Source organism: Linepithema humile, chromosome 1 (genome assembly GCF_040581485.1).
Source record: "Linepithema humile isolate Giens D197 chromosome 1, Lhum_UNIL_v1.0, whole genome shotgun sequence".
NCBI lineage: Eukaryota > Metazoa > Arthropoda > Insecta > Hymenoptera > Formicidae > Linepithema > Linepithema humile.
The window spans coordinates 35,120,031-35,140,064 of record NC_090128.1 but is presented as its reverse complement, the minus strand read 5'-3'; the positions used below and the strand labels follow the sequence as shown (position 1 = coordinate 35,140,064).

Sequence of the window (20,034 nt, the reverse complement as noted above, 5' to 3'; positions counted from 1 at the left end):
CATTCGTGACGAGATGACTCGCCATAACGGTGCACCGTAATTGTCTCGTAACGGTGCACTACGAGCGCACACAAAACAAACTTCGCCATATGGACTGCCATTGAAAGAGAGCGGGACAGAAAACGGAAAAAAAGGATACCAGGGAGAAAGGAAACAAGAGAGACAGACAGAGAGAGAGAGAGAGAAAGAGAGAGAGAGAAAGAGCTCATCGGTAGTGTATGACTCTAAAGAGACGCAGTACCGTGCCTAGGGTTCACTCCGTGCGCGGAGCCCGCGATCGAGATACGCCCATGTAATCAAGAGAATTAAGGGGACACCCCGCCCGCCCGCCTCCCCGACCACCCGATACACCCCCGAAAACCCGGCGCGCAACGATATGGTGAGCCGTGATTAACTTTTCGTCATTCGCTCCGCGCCCCATTCATTCGCCATTCATTCGCGTCCACACGGATTACGAGCGCGCCCACGCGTATGGGCGCGCGTATGCGAGGGCCGGCGAAATCGCGGATCAGCAGACCGAACGACCGATCGACTCGTCGGCTATTTTGCGAGCGGTTCTTTGCGAGACCGTCCGAACCCTGTCACGCGATCTATAACGCGATAAAATTCTGTAAGTTATCGTTCAGTTTTTAACTCGTATTGCGCGCCGGTCAATCCAGGTTAAAGACTGAGACGTAGCTTCCTTCACGTTAAAACTAATTCGCACAATTTTCACGCAATTTTCGCAATCGTCGTAATTATTGATTGTTCTACTTAACTTTAAATTGTTCCAGTGCGCGATTAATCTGTAGAAACGCAATTTTCAATATTTGATATATATTTCTGCAATCTATATTCTGAAATAATCGCGCAGAAAAGTGAAGCTTGTGTAAAATCAGCGAGCGGACCGACCAATTACTGTAAAAATCTCATGCGTCGTTACAAGATATCGCGATAAGATCGCAACCCTCGCAACCACTTTAAAACGCGCCCCGTGACTCACCGCCTTAAAACCACTCGGCGACAAAGGACGGAAGGGGTTTCCGCCCTCTTCGGTCCAAGATTTAATGCACGCTGGTTATCAGAGTAATCACGAGGCTCACCCCATCTCCTCCCCGCCTCCTACCACTACTACTACCACCACCCAACCGATTTCCTCGACGTCCCGTGCTCACGGAGCGACCGTTGATTGAAACGTTCTGATTGCATCCCCCAGGGGGCGGCATGCGGGTGCCACATGGGGGTGATCGCTCCGGTCGACCCCCCCTGCAGAACGTACCCACTTATTTGGTAGTCTAATGTCTAATACGGACGTCACCGTGACGAGGACGTTGATGATGTCGACGGCGGCAGGATCGGGAACAATGCGACCCCCGAAGAGTCCGGATTTGCGGCCGAGGAGGCGGGTCCTTGCGTTGTGTTTGCCGCGACTCCTAACATTACTTTTACGCGCTAACGTCTTTACAGAGCAATTACTGGCACTTCACGTCTCCCGCGCTCGCACATTTAATCACAATATTAAATTGAATCTGTCGTTGTCAATATATATATGAATAAAATAACAGAGAAAACAAATATAAAATTACTTCTTTGTCAACAGACCTAACAATCGTGGTAGCATCAACCACATCTTTTAATATACATAAAACAAACTCTGTCAAATATTTCGCACAATTCCAAAAGCACCGATCACCGAAATTCTTATCAGTCAATCAAGGAAAGTGTTCTTTCCGACGACGACGACGACGACGACGACGACGACGTGCGTCGGCACGAAAATCGGGAATTCGTGGCGCGAATTGAAAATTCGGCCGAGATAAAACGAATGCAAGGAAAAATCGAGGGAAGGAGGCCGGATCCTTAGGCAATTTCTCGCGCCCCTGCCGCGATAAAGCGTAGCCATGGCGCGCGCGCGACCATCGAGGATACGGCGCGAAGGAAGAAGGGCGACAAGGAAGCCGGGAAAGAAGGAGCGCCGAGCGTCTTCTCCCGCGAGAGAAGAAGAGTGCGCCGAGTTCGAGAGAGGATGGCCTATCAGCGTATTTCAAAGATAAGCCTGCCCACCCCACCGCGGCAGCAACCCCACAGCCGGGCCATCAGCCATAATAACAATCCGATATGATTACGCCATAATCGTAACACAGCCAGCTGGCCCGGCCGGGTGGGGCAAAATTACGCCGGTGAATTGAGATACCGTGTTTACGTCTTCCAAAGTGCTCGCATAAACAAAATTAAATGACTCTGGGGCCACCCCTTCCCCTCTCATCCTCGTCCTACCGATGCGCATAGCGCGCGTTAACCGCGAGCTGTGTGAAAATAGGTGGGAAGACATTTTCGGCGACGTCGCGAGGATCGCTTCGTAAAGAAAGGGGAGCGATATAAATTTTATGCGAAATATACGTCGGACAATGAATGTAAACCGCCGATTAAGGATATCCGCGACGATATTGATTAGAAGCTTCTGCATGATTTGCGATCTAATTAGATGGGTAAACAGGATAATAAAAGCTTATTCAGTTAATTCCAAACAAAACATTAAAATTATAATACTCTCTTATTAAATTTAAAAAATTAAAAAAGTGAAAAAATTGAAAAAGTAATGTAAAAAAAGATAAAATTAACAAAAAATAATAAAAGTTGCGAAAGTTTATGTTATACTTTGTCGAATAAATTGTTATTCTGCCAGGAAAATTCATTAAAAACCATGACCGATACATCAGGAATTTCGTTTCGTCGCGCCGTTCACGGATTCGTATCAACGCGCTCCGCGCCGGCATTAATTAAACGTCGAAATGTCGCCGGTGGTTTTGGCCAGCACGATAGCTTTTCACAAAAATAATTAGTCGTATGCGCAATAAGTTACGGGCCGGAACGTTTAATAAACCAACGCGGGCTCGTTACGCTCGTTGATGCAAAACACCGCCGCGACATCGGCACGCGATATAAAATACGGGACGCCAGCAGCGCCAGTTTTCTCTCTCTCTCTCCCTCCCTTTTTTTCCAGTCTCGCCTATAACACAATGCCGATACGTTTTTAACGATTCGCGTCACGAAATACCAACCGCACAATACGCCGGGCCACATGTAATCGCAATTTCATTCCGCGCATAATGCCCAACGGTCACGTCGACGTTGACGCGCGGCGCGGTCGTGCCGAAATCGCGGCGATTTTTTCAGCTCCGCGGCACGTTTAATCGTAATTTCAGCGCGCGGTAATTATTGCTCGTCAGAAAATCAAACCGAAGCGCACCGCTGCTTGTAATGAGAGTCTATCAAGCCGCGCGTTAATATCCGAATGCTCGGTGTATGTCGCCGACCGCGAAATACAGTTGTAACTGCTGTACACGTTGAGCTTTCATAAACGAGAATAAAAACAATGAATATCGACGCTATATAAATTTAGATATTTTACGTTTTTAAACACATGAATCTGTAAAGTACTAAGATTGTGAGATTGCGGTCTCCGAAATTCGCGAAATGTCTGAGATTGGGAGAATCTAGAAACGTATCAGACATTCCGAATCGATTCGAAGACAGAAAAATCGCTGGGACCCGAAACTTTGGTATCGACGTTCGACAGACTGCCTCTCGTCGGTGTCATCTCGGGGAGTTTCCCGAGGAAGTGGAGGACAGGAGGTGGCTGCGGGATATTCCAGTCTCCCAGAAGATCCGGACAATGCGCCCTCGACGTCACTCTCGATGCTCGCAGTGTCGGCGGCGGCGCGCGACGAGAGGACGAGGGACTTAGAATCCGGATAGGAGGAGGAGATCGTTCGACGAGGCGTAGAAAAAGACGAGAAGCCACGCGGTCGCGAATGACGGAAAGAGCGATAGAACCGATCAACAGTCAGCTGACGAGGAACGGGCATAATAGCTCCGAGAGGGCGACGGAGGGGGAGAGAAGAGCGACGGAGAGGCTGGAGGAAGGACTCTCACTTTCCTGTCGGTAGTCGATGGTTCGGATTGTCGATGGAATGCTAAACGACCTGGAATCGTTCAATCGGTATTGAGACCTCTTTCTCTCTCTTTCGCGAGTTTTCTCGCCCTTTCGCGCTCTTGCCTGTACTTTCCTTCCAACGATCGTCGTCTATATAACCGACCACTCTCGACGGTTCGCTGATCCTGACCGGCATTTCGTACGAATTTGCCTGGCGATAAAAATCGCACTTTGATATGTATCAAAAGCGCGCCGAAAATTGGGGGAAAATGGAACCCCGAATAAAGAGTGATTGAAAAATACGCAAACACGGCGCTATAACTCTTTATATGATTATCAAAACTGCTATTATAGTTGTCAAACATAACAGCGCATATATGCATAACTCTGGTGCGGCGTAATATCGTTCAATTGCAAAATAACAACAAATATGATGACTGATGAATAAACTATCTGAACATCTCTAACTATGCGATTATACGTGACAGGAAGTGAGAATCTGGATTCGCTGCTCGTACAAGGCTACTGCGATTCACATCTCGCCGCATCGCCCTACATACCGACACACTGCCCCTCTTCTTCTTACGTCTTCCGACACGCGGCTAGCTGATGACGTATGCAAGTCGCTCTATCTACGGGTGTACGCGATTGTGCAGCGCACATGCGCCGCTTGCGTGTTCCGTTCACTGCTATCCAAGCTGTAGTATCTGATGACCCGCCCAGGGCTGCATATGACAGCAACAGCAGCAGCAGCGGCGGCGGCGGCGGCGGCGGCGGCAGCGCGGCGGTGGCGACGGCGTTGGCGGCCGGGAAACGAGGACTTCTAGGAGAGCTCGAGCCGTCGCGGCGGACGGCGGGGATGGCTTTTGCGGAGGACACCGACGGTGGGAGCGGACAGGGGGAGGCAAGGGTGAGGAGTGGGCCGAGGGGGCAGTAGAGGCCACGAGGACGGCCAGGAGAGAAAGGGGGGCAGCAGTCTTCATGTCATGCACTTAAATATGTAGAGATAATGCCCGTCGAGAGGACCTACGGGGCTCGCAGGGTTCTCGAATGGAATGGAGCGTCCCGGAGTGTTTCAGACAGTTTGTTTACCGCCCGAGTGTCTCTCGCCCCTTCTCTCTATCTCTCTTTCTCTCTCAAGATCTCTCTCCTCTCCGACGCTCGCACTCTTTCGGACGATTGATATCTACGGATATTTGCCCGAGCTGCCTTCGTTCAAAAATAAAAACAAGATGACTAATTTTATATCGCTTATGTAATTGACTATACTTCGCTGATTACACAAGATAATCGTTGATTCAATAAAATTAAGAAACACACACACAACGCGAGTTACATACGGTTACTCTCGATTAAAAATGTTGTAAAAATTTATAATTGAAACTATTTAACGAAATTCGATTACAGTTTTTTTTTTTTATAATTCACGCGCACATATGGCATAATACATATTGAGAAATTTAAAGTATAAACATGATAAAAATAATAGATTTCAGATTTCTCGAATTTCAACGACGAATTATAACTAATTCTTAATTAAATACTTCAAATACTAATTTGTGCGTTCCATATTTAAACATTCTATCAAAACTTCTTACCGCTTATTCCATCAACCCAGCATACGATCGCGAGGGTAGAATGCAGATCGCAGGGGGAATATAGAAGCGAGACAATGATAATCGATATACCAGCGTGTGTGTACGCACGCTCTTGGACGAATCTCGACGTATCGCATATGCGATGCCGAGCGGTATGTGCATATGCTAATGCAAGAATAAACGGTTCTATTAGAAAAGCCAACAAACGTCCCACTCGATGAGCGCGGGGATTTGAATACATAAATACTCGAGTTCCTGGTGGACGCGCGCGTGTGTATACAGCGAGGGTATGCGATCTGCATACATTTAAGATGGGGGGCGGGCGAGATGGCGTGATGTTTTAATCCAGGGTCGGGTACACTATTATTTCTATTAGTAAGTTGGTCCACGACCTCTGCCCTACGCGCAAAAAGGGAGCTGCTTAACTGGTGTAGCTTACTCTCGTTCGTCGGACGTAAATTTTAAAAATAAATTAAATCATAATAAAATTTATATCTGCTACTATTTTAGATATTCTTTTTTATCTCAAATTAAATTTTAATATTATATTTTAAATGTGTATTATAATTAATTATTATAAAACATCCGTGAAAACGTCTGCCTCCGGAAATAGTATTTATTAAAGTAGCGAGTCGCTCAAACGCCATACCTAAGAACATATGTATAAGGAGAGAGAGAGAGAGAGAGAGAGAGAGAGAAAGTTCCGGGATTCTCGACGAATGTCCACGCCATGGAGGAACAGTTTCCAAGGGGACTCGAGTTGTCGCCGGGCAACTCGAATTCCCTCCGTTCTATCCTCTCAACCCCCGCTTAGTTCAAAACCCGTGTCCCATTGGCAAGTTACTTTGTCTAATACCAGCCAACTTCGTCGATTTATCTCGAGAGTCAGTTATATACGTACATATATAGCACGCAGTCTTCGCGATAAGGTGATATTTCCAGCATAATTCGCCATAGGCGAGAAATTACAAGTTTTATTCTATTCTCCTTCCTTTGTTCTAAAATTTTTTCCCAATATATGCAACAAGAAGGTGGAATTGCAACTTACATTTCATTTACACATGTTAATAAACATGTAATTATTTTTGTAGTTAAATTTGCGCGAGGGAACAATTCTGATTTAAGTCTAATCTGTTTGAACAAAAGCCTTAGTTCGGAAACAAAGGGGATATCACAGCCTCTGTTAGCGTTATCTACATAGATTACACGATGTCTACATAAATTGTGTGTAAACAAACAGTTCGTATATTCCATATGTTTCTATACTCGTTCTTACGAACTATAATCGTTCGTTCTTACAAACCATTAATATCTGTAAGATAAAAGAAACAGATTTCTTGGCAAAAGTATTTATATATTTAATATTTTAATAAGTGTCATAAGAAAGATGTATAAAATTAGGATATTTTTTTGTCCTAATAGTTAAAGCAATGTTTCCAGAATCTAAAGAAATAATTAATAGCACGAAAAATATGTGACATAAAACGACAAACGAATAGACCATAGAGAAACGCTTGTGCAAGGCATTAGCAGCGCGACGGCAAAAATAAAAGCAAACGCGAACAACTGCCAAAGCTCAGCCAAGGGACAGCGATATAATTTTCCAGGACGCGACGGGGCGAAAGGGGTGACGCTCGGTTTTCTTGGCGGCCAAAAGGAGAGTTCTCCGTAGCGTGGCACTCGGCTAATGGGTGCCGGGAGTCTTACAGCCACGACGAGGACGCCGGGATGCGAGACACGGGCGAGAGAAAGCAAGAGAGAGCGAGGTAGCGTCGCGACGCCGAACTTTAACTCGTTAATTACCGGCGCGAGGGCAACTTCTTGCCAGGGCGCTCGAATATTTCAAACTATTGTGTTCGTAAACCCCTCGGGCTTGGCTCGAGCAAGGCGACATTATATATGTGTACGTACGCCCACACGGCCACGCGAACACAAGGTACATACACGTACATCCTACACGCCGGTTTCGCATTTACGACGACCTGCTCTTTGCCTGAGCTCGAACGCTATAGACCTCTGTCGTCTCGCATTCCTTTCCTGAGAATCGCCCTCGGTCTGCCAACGTTCCTGCCGAATGTCCCAGAAAGCACCGGGCTGCTGCCAGTCGGATTGAGTCGAGTCAAGTGTCGCTGGCCGTAGAAAGGGGCGGTACCGGCTGAAGAAACCGAAGAAGTCAGGGGAAGTAAAGTCGCGCGCGACGAAGAGGAATAACGGGAGAAGCAGTGAGCGCAAAAGGACTGCTGAAATTTCCGTAATGCACAATGCGCAATAAACGCAAAAATTAACGCATCAAGTTGTAAATCTCTAACGCTCTGACAACGCTTGAATTTTCAAGTTTTGACTTATCGGAACGCAATATACGACAACATAACGAATAATCATTATATTTAACGCTTCCTCGTGTCATGAATGAATAATATCGCGACTCGGTGCTTTCATTGTAAGAAATTCAAAGAGGTTCTCATATCCGCGCGACCTTCGCTAGGCACTTTTTGTTTCAACACTTCGCTCACCCTCCTCCGTTCATCGACTCGTACCTAATAAGCCCTGCGAGTGAATATGGGCCGACCGTGCGCGAAATGTCGAAGAATCGTCGGGTACAAGACGGAAGTTTCGCTCCCGTACTCGCGAAAGATGCGAAACAACGCGCCGGTTGTCGCTCGCTTGCTCTTCACGCCTACCCGCGCTCGTTATCCTAACTTTTCCAGGCACACACGAACGCACACGCATGCGACGACGAAACAGAGGGCGAAACCGGGAACGAGGACGATGCGGCGGATACGTCCTCGTCGACGGGACGAGGCTAATGGACGAGTATAGGGCGTGGGCGCGAGAAAACGCTCTATAAGGAAGGAGTGCAGGGTTGAAAGGGTGCAACCAACGATTAACAACCGGGAGTACCGAAGGTATTCGTCGAGAGCGTTGTCTTCGCAAAGTCGTCTGCTGCCTCCCTTTTCTCTTCCCTTCGCGTCGCTGCAGCGTATCTTTAGCGCGCCATCCGTCCCATCCCGCAATTACTAGAGACAAGGAAGGATTTTACAAAGAAATTGGATACGGACGGTTGCAGCGTGCTTAGAAAAATCCTTTGATCGATCAACTAATCATTAAAATATTGTCAGCAATAAAATTAGCAACGCTTATAGTGATTGTCAGATAAAAATGTTATCGCTGATGTTTTATCTAATCATTTTCGTACTTTCTTTCATAATATTTTCTTTAAAAAAACATTTTATTACGCGCAGGAGCATCCACAACGTACAAATCGACGTCCGCTTACGCTGCGATTTTCCTTACTACGAAAACAAGATTTTTCGTCATGCGGAGAACGTCAGTCGACGGAATCGTATGATAGATAGAGTCGCGTTACAAAGCGATTTTTATCGCTTCTATGGACCCGTGCACGCGCGCGAGTCGAGGCTGCCTGCGAAGACGCGCACATGGCGCGGGATGATGACGCGGCGTTCTCTCATTAAGTATGAAAACTCGCGCGTGAATTATAGCGTTTAATTCACGCCGGACCTCACATCGGTCCCTCTCGCATGAACGAAAGGGTAACGGGAGAAGTAAATCACCAACAGAAAGGAGCTTGTAAAACACGTCTCATCGTAGGATAAACTCTAGATACAGAAGATTGTTTGCTTAAAATCAAAAATCTATTATTTAGCAATCTTCACGATAACAATATAATTATGAACTATGACAATAAAAAAATTTAATATTAAAAAGCATGATTTTAGACAAAGATGAACCTAATGCTTTATCGTTGCTATTTTACAGAATCACAGAAAGTAACTGAAAGTATTATCCAGATTAGGAAAATGTTGAGAAATAATTTGCACACTGTGAAATTAGATGAAATTTGATGAAAATTCGCGGATGTACAGTGACAGTGTGAGTACGAAGAGTACGCGAATATTTTCGCGTCGCGAGGCACGATGTGTCGTGTTCACGATGCGTGTCATGTGACCGCGCAGCGCGGTACTCGGGACAACATCGCGCACGAACACGCACAGAAGCGTGTATGCAACGGAACCATGCCGTCGTCCTCCTCCGGTGTTCATACGCGCGCATTAAGGGACGCGCCCCAGTCTCTGTTTCCGACCCAGAGGTGTACTCGGTGAACATAAGTGCGAACCGCGACACCGCGTTTCCAACGCCCGCTTACGCGTCGCGACGCTTCTTCTTCTCTCCCGCGCGCTCGCTGCCGCGAACTGCCGCTGCTGCAGAAAGTGGTTGCGAAGTGAGTGCCGTTGCGTGCATAATGTGCGGACGCGCATACTAATTACGACGTTTCCATTTTACACGCCTGTCTCCGCGCGACCCCGCTCGCTGTCGTCTCGCTACGACGATCATTCGCGCACGACGCTACTACACCTTAACCCTTTCGCGGTACGAAGGACGACTAAGCGCTCTCCGAGAAACATTTCGCTATGGACGCAGAATTGCTAGAATAGCTTAACAAAAGCTCGATAGAAAGCAGTCTTGCGACTGGGAGCCAATTGCGGTCGTTCATTCTCTCGAGATTTTATGTTGATTCGTTAGCATTTAATAGAAGATTAAGCAGAGTTAATCACATCTCTCAATATTCATAAAGTCATTATTAATCTGTAATTAAACTATAAATTTTATCTCGGAAATTCCCGCTCGCATTGCTCTCTTTTTCGATTTCCATACAGTACAGCTTTTAATTAACATTTCGATTCTCGTGGTTGTGTTCATATCACTCGTCAGTCGTGAAACAAATATCAATATCGTCAACAACATCGTTATCGTCGTCACACGATCGCATCGACACGGAACAGATGCGTCTACAACATGAGCAACAAACGGACAACGAAGAAAAGAGAAGAGACAGACGAATCCGCAGAGACTGGAAAAGCGGGGGGAGCGGCGAGGGGCGTCCTTTTGTGCCTTCCGCTTGCCGTTCGCATTCTGGTAATTAGTTCGTTTGCCTGTGCTAATTACGTTACCTTTTAATAGCGCACAAGAGACACCCTGCAGCATCTCCGCGTACAGATGCGCGCAAGCGTGCTACAAGTCGCAAGCTGAAAGACCTAACCCACGTCGGTTTTCGCTGAAACTGGCGAATCTTTTTTTTCCGAAACAGTCGAAAGCGACGAGAGCGCAAAATCGTGCCACCCCTTACGAGTCACGATTTCGCCCTTTATGCGCACGCAACAACCCTACCGTTAAAAGTTCGCACTGTCAAGAATATGGGCGAGAGAAAAACTCGGCAGATCTCGAAACATCTCGATGCGTGCACGCGGAAACATTGGAAACACGCACAAACGCGCCTAAGCAACTTGTTATGCCCGAACTTAGGCAAGTGTTCTTTACAAAAGACAGAATAATTAAAATACTAAGTATCGAGCTCTCTTTCTGTTCAGCGAGTTTATATTGCCTAAAACATATACATTGTTGTGCAAAAACTTGACAAAACTTTTTCGACAAAAACAGCTTTGTTATAAATTTCTAATTGCATCGAGTTTTATTTTGCGCCATTTATACTTTCACGATATGTATAATTATATATTATATTATGTATAAATATACATTAAAAATTAAAAGAAAAAAGTTATGTCAAATAATTATTAAAAAAAAAAAAGATTTTAGAAATATCGACAAGGTGTCATTTGTTGCTTGCGAAACAACTCATCGTGAAATCAAATGCCCCTCTCAACCGATTGTTGTACATCGTCCTCTTTCTCATTTTCCTCTGTGAATGCTTTAACCTCCTTCAAACTCGCAATTAGGGGGCGCCGAGACGCTTCACGACGCTATGTCGCCCTTTTGCCTGTTATTTAATTGGGATGCGCAATTGAATGACACTCGATACACGGTATAGCGGGAAAGAGTTGTCGTTCGCTGTACTGGGCCTAACGACGGTATTGTACGATTCCCCTTTCGACTACTTCGTCCTGTTTTTACACGGTTTTTGCGTTTATCCTCGGGTGCAGCGGAACAAACGTAAACTCACCGTCCACGCCAGATTATTTCGCGCTCTCGTAAATTTTCGGACGCGGTAAAAATTTTGATGAAATAATTAATAATTTAATTAAACGCACAGCAATCTGCCGTAATTTATAAACTTGTTAACTGAAATTGCCGTGTTCCGGACAAGATCGATATAAATAAGCAAAAAGTTGTATAAAAAGTCAATTAAGAATTGCAAATTATATCGCTTGCGCGTATTTTTGTATTACGTTAAAATTATCCGTTTCGACCGTGCAAATGGCACATCGCGACGAGGAACATTAACGTGTTAAATAGCATTTTCAGTAATCTAGGGTCACCAATCTCGGCGAGGAAAAATGAAGGCGAACTCCTCGAGACACGCTAACAAGGCGCGAGCGGGCGGGGCGTGAGCAAACGAGTCTCTTAACGAGATCAGCTCCGTGGAAGTGCGCGGCGATGCGGAAATTCACGAGGTATCCGTTCCAAGAATGACGAGAGAGGAGCCCTTTGACACTCCGGTGCTGCTAACTAGTGGAAAAGAGAAAGGTATCGACGTAGCGAGGAAGAGATGGGAGGAGGAAGTGCGGCGAAACTGCATCTTGGAAGACTTCCTCGAGCTCATTACGCCGACAATAATTAACGTTGCATAAAGTGTCGTTATGGAAATAACCGAGGAGTTGAGCAGAACGCGAATGAAAGGGAAGAAAACGTGCTCCGCGACAAGTAACGAAAAAAGATGAAGATGGAGATAAAGATGAATAGAGAGAGAGAGAGAGAGAGAGAGAGAGAAGCAGAAGAAGAAGAAGAAAAAGAAGAAGAAAAAAAAGGAGAGGAGAAAAAAGAGAAATGAGAAAGAAAGGATAAAACACGCACTATCTACGAGTTTCGCGCCGATGGGAAATGTTTCTATTGATAACCGGCACCATTTCGCGGGGCATATCGTTGCAGCTTGTCCTCCTCTCCGCCTAGTTTCTCGCGCTATCTACCCCGAGAGATATAATTCAACCGTCCTTCGTTCTGAAAACCGAACGAGAAGCGGCCGAGACGGGAGGGGTGGCGCTTCGCGTTGAATGTCCAATTATCATATCATGAAATATCTGGTAGAAAATTGGATAATGCGCTCGGCGGGACCGAAAGGTGGAACGCGGCGAATAAAAGAGGAAAAAGATCCCCGAGGGCGTGCGGAGCCGAGGGGCAGGGGACGATCGGATACAAGGAGCCTACGGGGGCCCAGCGTGCCGGGAAATGCAGCCGCCTCATCACGCACGCTATACGTATAACTGCCTACGTGAAAGAAACGAAACCACTGGCAGAAAACGCCAGTCAACGACAGCCAGTATGCGGAAACCGCGACGAAATGACACTCGTGCTGGCGCTAATTGGGCCCTCGAGGTGACGCCATCAAGAGGGATGCTCTTCCACCCTCGGAGTATGCCTCGACCAACCTCCCTCTACCGCCTTCCTACCAGCCCCCAGCCTAGCAATCTCTTTCTACCTCTTTATTCTTTTTCTTGCTCTTTATGCACTGCAAATCGACGCGGTAGACGAAGATTTCGAAAATTGATGTATCATTGAGAAAAAAAAGACAAACGCGCATAAAAATTTAATTATATTGCACGTTACTCTTTTCCTCCCGTAATTTATTTTCTAAATTAGAGTTGTACGTTAGAATAAAAAAGATTTGAATATTTTTTTGTTATATCTAGTCCAATAATGTAATAAGAGGCTCCTGGTCCCGTAGCCGTGAACTCCGCGTTGACAGTGGCGACATAATTGTGGTAGGAATAAAAACCTAGTCGAATTTACCTAGTCGATTTATTGTATAAGTAAATAGTGTAACAGTTTGACCTAATCAATTGATACGATAAAAGTAAATTACTGAATAACATACAAAATGCTAATTTATAATTCAAAAATTTGTTTACAAAAAAATAAACGCGATAAATACAGAATATATATAGCTTAGTACCGTTACCGACATGTCCATATGACAGAAATTCTCATGCAGCGTCTTAGGTGGAGAATCGATGAACTATTAGACGTGAAAAAATGACATGTTGACTACCCAATTTATTCTTGCGTGCCATTTCGTTAATATTCGTTAAATGTTAGTGCTGTGATATGTGACGTGTTCATGAAACCTGTAAAATTATCCGCGAAAACTAAGATTAGCAGAGAAAGCCCAACGTAGAAGCAGTATTTTCTACTCATACAGACAGCTGTCAACCGTGTGTTTTCTCGCATAATTAGGCTTCGCTTCACGGTTGATTTAACGATTGTTTATAACCTGTCAAGGAAAAAGCATAGTTTTCGGACAATTTTACAGGTGTCTTAAAGCGATCTAGAGTGTTACTTTGTTAAATTATTATTTTATTTAGAAATGGCACGCAAGAATTCTCGGCGTGTCATTTCTCGCTTCTGACGTCACGAATCTAATATGGCTGCGGTGACTACCCAGGAGCCTTAAACTGTATTTTTACTTTGTAATAATATTAATAAGATGAAAACTAAAGAATTAATAGGTTCTGAATGGATATGCAAAATCGCACGTCTTTTTGAGTTTATGGCTGCACAATTGGTGATCTCTTATTTAATTTCCTTGGCAGCCTCGCAAATACTTTCATGCACGCTTCTATATGCGATATTCGTGGATGGAGAAGATATGAGCATTCGAGATCATTCATGCATGCAAATTTCTGTATCTGTATATGAACAATGCAATAAACGTGAAAAAGGGATAAATCATTTTAAATCAAGATCAATTTCACATTTTTATTAGTATGCCACTACCACTACCGCGGCATCTGATAAACTCTAATAATTTTATATCAAAAATTTTATTCCAAATATGCTAAACATAAATTAAAATAAAAGTTCATAAAACGAAATCTTAGTCAAATTTTTTAAATTTATGCATCAGTATAATATTACAATAATTACCCCTTAAACACAAAGAACAACACGAAAATCGCAAAAATGTAAAATAGAAAGAAAATTTATGTCATAAGACTCACCAATCGTTGATCATCCTTCGTCAATGATTTGCAACAGTCGGGATCCGTCTGAAACAATAAAGAGAAATACGTATAAAGATAACAATCCTTGAAATGTTACACATGTACAATATTACAATCTGACAAGAATGGATACGAAGACAGGAAAAGGGGTTGCATTGGGCGTGTGAGAGACAGCAGGAACTAAAATTAAGCATTATGCCGAGCATGAAGAGAAATTATCTGCGTTATGCCTCGATCGTATCTTTTATGGAATTTCACAGGCAACCACAACGAGCGAAGGCAAGGCGGCGAAAGGGCAAGAAACGAGCCGACATCTCGGGACGGAAGCTCGTTGAATTTATATTTCGTCGCTATACCAATATATAAACATATACATATATATTTTATTGCGATATTCATACCGTTTACAAAGACGTCTCGCCAAACTGCCTCGTTAAATATTTTACGATACGATCGACCCGCGCGCACCTCCTCCGACGCACCAGGAAATGACGGCGTGAATGAAAGTGAAATTGTATACAAAGATGCGCACACATAACAATCCTAAACAATCAACGATAATATAAAGATATATCATTAAAAATTAATTGCAATCTGGTACGTACAATATCTCTCTTAACATTTGTGATATGTTATGATCCAGTATATAAACAATTTTTTATTTGCAACAAATATCACAAATATTGACATAAATGTCAAGCAAAAATAATCGATTGTAATAGCATAAAAATTTATTTCTTTTTTAATTTGATTTAATAAGAATAAAAATTTGTAAAACAATTTTATGCAGAAAATCAAATTTTAAAGTTTTCATAAAATTTTTGCGTCCAATTCCGCTGCCGTAATCTTTTGTGACGAACTTTTGCGGCTCTCTGTATTTCAAGTTTCTTCCTTCATTCGCCGGTCAGTGTTACTCGCATCATAAAGCGGACAAGTAATAATTGCGCCACCCAAAGTATATGCGCGGATGGACCAAATGGGGACAATATACCGAAGCAGGGAGCGGAAAGGGACGTCGCTTCTCCTGTTCGCGACAGAAACTTTCGCGAATAAAGTTTATCCATTTGCAAGAATGGAAACTTTTATTACGCCGTTACGAAGACGCACATCACACCACGGAAAATAATTTTAATGTTTCTTTTCGCACTCTCGGAATTCCGTAACATTCCATCTCTCGATCCCATAACTTACAAGATATAGTAGTTATCCTTTTCGATAACTCAACACGCTGTGAATCCAAGTAATCATTAAAAATATATTTGCTAACTTTTCATATAAAATTCTGAAATAATAAAAAAATATAGAGATTCAACATCAAATTATAGACTAATTATTTAGAAAAAATGCCCCATTCTTACTTCCTATTCATAAAATAAAAAACAATTTTACTATAAAAAAATTATTTTTAAAAATTATATTCGTTTAAGAAGCTGGTGAAAAAGTTGCGTGCCTCGATTTTGGAGTGTCAGTTAAACTAGTTAAAGCATTAGTGTAAGTATTCTAGAGTCAAAACGTAGCTGCCGAAAGAAATGACCGGACGTCGTAGGCAGGCATTCATAAACTCAACAGTAACAAGAAAAATACCCTGCTCTAGTGGTTTTCGGAATGCCGATTGAAGAATCCGCAAGAAAAAGAAGCTACGAACGAGAGAGAAAAAAAAGGAGGCGGTGGCGATCCGAAGAGGGAAAATGAAGCAGGAACAGAAAAGGAGAGAGTAGACACGCGAGCGAGCGTGAAGAGTACGACGGAGACGGCGAATGGATCGGTCGTAACCGTAGGGGGAGAAGCTTCTTTCACGTCAAGATAGTGAGCGATCGACCGAATCGCAGGTGAGTGCCTGCGACCGCGTAGGATTATTTATATAAACGCCGAGTCACCGGTTATTAATGAGAGGTTCCGCCTCCTTCTGTCGGTGGCTATCGACGAGTTCTCTCCGACCATCCCCGAAGCAATGCCGCGCTTATATGTCGACGGGTCGAGTCACCAGAGGTGTCGATCGATCGATATTCCCCCGTAAGATACCTTCCTGAAATGTTTCGGCCAACTCGATGATAATAGCAATTAAATTTATAAAGCATTACATACTAATTTTTTAATCCTGGTGTCTATAGCTTCGAATATGCTGTTGTGTTACAAAATAAATTTTAAAGTATTCTTATTTATTTTTTATACTTAATGCAATCTCAATGATAAAATGTAAAATGTGTTGCAAAAATTTTGCGATTATTAAATAAATAAAAAAAATTAAGGATTCGAATTTTTCGTTGCACACAATACGGCAAAATACGCCGACATCATCACGAAAACGACAATAAGTTTCTGCGTATTTCGCTGTCAGTCGCGTGTCAGCCCTTTCACAGTAGGTGCACCTAATCGGTCTTAGCTTTCGGAAGCTTTACCAACGATTTTAAGAAAAACGGTATGAGATCAACGTTTGAAAATTCGTTTCGCCGCCCACACTTCGTTTCTCTTTCGTTCCGTGCATCCTCTTTATTGCCCGAGGTCTGCATTATTCTGCTTATTCTGCACACCTGCACATAACTTCCTCCCCACCATTGATGAGATGAGTGAAATATGGAGGTTCGAGGACATCGCAGGACACCTGGATTTAGCGAACGTTCTCAATGAGGGGTCCCTCGACCTCTGAGTAAAAGATCGACTGGTTGCTTCTGCCTTTTTTTTCAAAACCACTGAAGCAAGTAATCGAGGGACTCCCAGTGACTTTCGCCAAAAATCAGGCTTTATTCTTCAAATATTTCCTAAGGTTGAATAAACCTCCGTTTGTTTTTAACATGGGTTTAGCTGCATGGGTTTAGCTGCATGGGGTTAGCTGCATGGGGTTAGCTGCAGCAAATACAGGTTCATACATCGATAATGTTGATTACTTCAAAAATTTAAACACTTCAAATTTAATCGTATTGTTGGTAATTTTAAAGATTTAGATATATTAAGAAAATACAGTCATTATAATTTAATCAATAATTCTCTTATAATTTAATCAATTAATACTTAGTTTAATCAATGTCAATCGAGTTCAAGTCGCTCTAGAAAATTATTTGTGATATTTTATCAACTTTCAACGATATTCCTTCTCTCATATAAAATTCAAAGAATATAATTGCACGTATAAGAGTATAATTAATTATTAGAACTTCTACAAACGTTCGTTTGTTTATGACTCCAACTATATCATAGTTCGAACAATTTTCGGAGATGGATACGACCACCATGACCGTAGAAGAAAGGTTAAAAAGAAATCGTAGGGGTTTACAGTGGAGATGGGGGACGCAGAACCAGGTGTCACGGGGCAGCTATACAAAGAAGTGATGGATGTCTGGCACGGCAACCCTCGTAACGTGTCATGGCCTCGACACCTCAGGTGTCACTACGGGTCCATGCCTCGTTATCTCGCCGATAGGAGAAAATAGAGCTGATTCTTTCTCACCTCATAAAAAACCTACATATTGCACGCAAAGAAGAGTCTAATATATGTACATGTGACTAATTCATAAATTTATATCCGATTAAATGCAGTTGACGCGATGTTTATCGAAATTATTTAAGTATATAAACGTTAATTAAGCTTAAAAATTAAATTAAAACCGCATGCTCGGTTTTGAATAATCAACATTTATTTTTCTCTTTAAAATAACTCTCCTCTTGTAAGGTTGATAATATTCCACTTTATTAGATCCGAGTGCGGCTTTCTATCATCGAATTCGTAGGTAGCGTGAAAATTGAATGGCCAACTTGTGATCCTCCGAAGGGATCTTTCTTCTCTCAACCCCGTCCTGACCAGCGAGAAACACTCAGTAGTAAGAATACTACTGTAATACTATTCTCGGCTACGCGCGTGTTTCTTTGCACCTGGCAAATCCAAAACACCTCTCGAAGTGAGTTCTCGTTCAGCTTTCGTTCTTACACGAGACCTCTCGTGCCTTTGTCGAGCCACGCGCCCAAAATACAACAAAAAAAAAAGATTAAAGCGGATCTAATCCCTCCTATCGACGCGGCGCGTACATACAAAGACGACGTAATCACATTTGTATCACCGATAAAGAAAGATATAATAATAATTATTATTACAAATTAACAAAATAATAATAATAAATAAAAACAATAAAAATACTTGTATATTTAACAGATTTGTAGATCTTTGATGCTGCAGTTTTATCACGATATAAGCGAGGTACTCGTGCGATGAAATAACGCTAAGAAAATAGTGTATCATCGCAGAAGATTACTTTATATATCTTAATCTCATGATATGATACTCCATCTAAAGGAAGAAACGCGGTCAAGGCGTTGTCGACATCAACGACGCGCGCGTGATTCGCGTAAGGAAAGATTTTCCTCCTTCGCACGGTCCGGTGGCTTCTTTTTGGTTGGGATAGGTCCTGTCGGGGGCACCTCATTTCCTTTCGAGTTGTCGGTAGGGGATTCGATTCTACAGTGCAACAATTCTTCCTCTCCTACCCAACTTCTACCCACTGAGCCCGAGCTGACAATGGATCGTTGGTTCACCGCGTAAAGAAATCTAGTGTGGAGACGAGAAATGTGAAGCAACGGAGAGAGACGAGAGAGAGAGAGAGAGAGAGAGAGAGAGAAGAGAGAAGTTTGTTATGCTTTGGGAAACTTTTCCTAACAATAAGAGCAATAAACAGAACAATATAAAAAAGAAAACGATGAAAAGTGAAACTGATAACAATGAAGAAACTAATAATGAAGGAAATATAACGCAGCGTGAAACACATACACATATATAACGAAGGAATGCATACAAGGTATGCTATATTAACTCATCGAATTTAAAAGAATAAAATATGAATTTAGATAATCATAATATTTACTGTACAATGTTAATTGTTTCTTCAAATTGGTAATCCACTATTTTACCTGTCGGAGAATTTCTGTGTAAGATTTGACTTTGAAAGAGAGAAAGAAAAAGGGAGAAAAGCGAGAAGGCAACAAAAGAAAATGAAAGGGACTCCTTCGAGAGCGCATCAGAAAATGCCATTCATACACCGCAGGCCAAAATCGCCATTCAGGAGCAACAATCCAGTGAAACGAGTCTACTACGAATAACCATGAGGGAGCAATGAGCTAGATTATATTTTACAAAAGAATAAGTCAAGGTCTGTCCCTTGATCGCTCTTTAAAATAGAATAATATATCCACCTGTAATATTTACAACATATTATTACCTAAGAATTCGTCATAGAAAACACACGCACAATACAAAGACACCTTGCATTATTAAATTTGCATAAGAAAAACTTAATACTTTCACTATTTAAAAATATAACAAAACAAATAATACATAAAAATCGATATGTTTATCAATAATAAATGTTTAGAAATACCATTTTATATCACAATTGTATAAGAACATTCAATTACAAAAAAAAATTTATTAACCATACCAGAAAATCGCATGGCACAGATCAATATGTCGAAATTAAAAAGTAAAAAAAAAAGTATAAATGACTACATCGAATCTAAAGAAAGAATGGAAACGGGCTACTGGCATGGGGAGTGAATGAGAGTG

General features: G+C 42.8%; 1 protein-coding gene across 7 annotated transcripts in view; it reads right to left on the bottom strand.

Moving 5' to 3' along the window:
• Positions 1-20,034, bottom strand: part of SoxN (SoxNeuro) — a 278,527-nt gene that overhangs the window by 209,495 nt on the left and 48,998 nt on the right. For all 7 annotated transcript variants that reach the window (XR_010888067.1, XR_001100531.2, XR_001100532.2 and 4 more), the window contains one exon: positions 14,484-14,531. The gene's annotated coding sequence lies outside the window, so the exon portion shown is untranslated. The remainder of the gene's footprint in view (positions 1-14,483; positions 14,532-20,034) is intronic.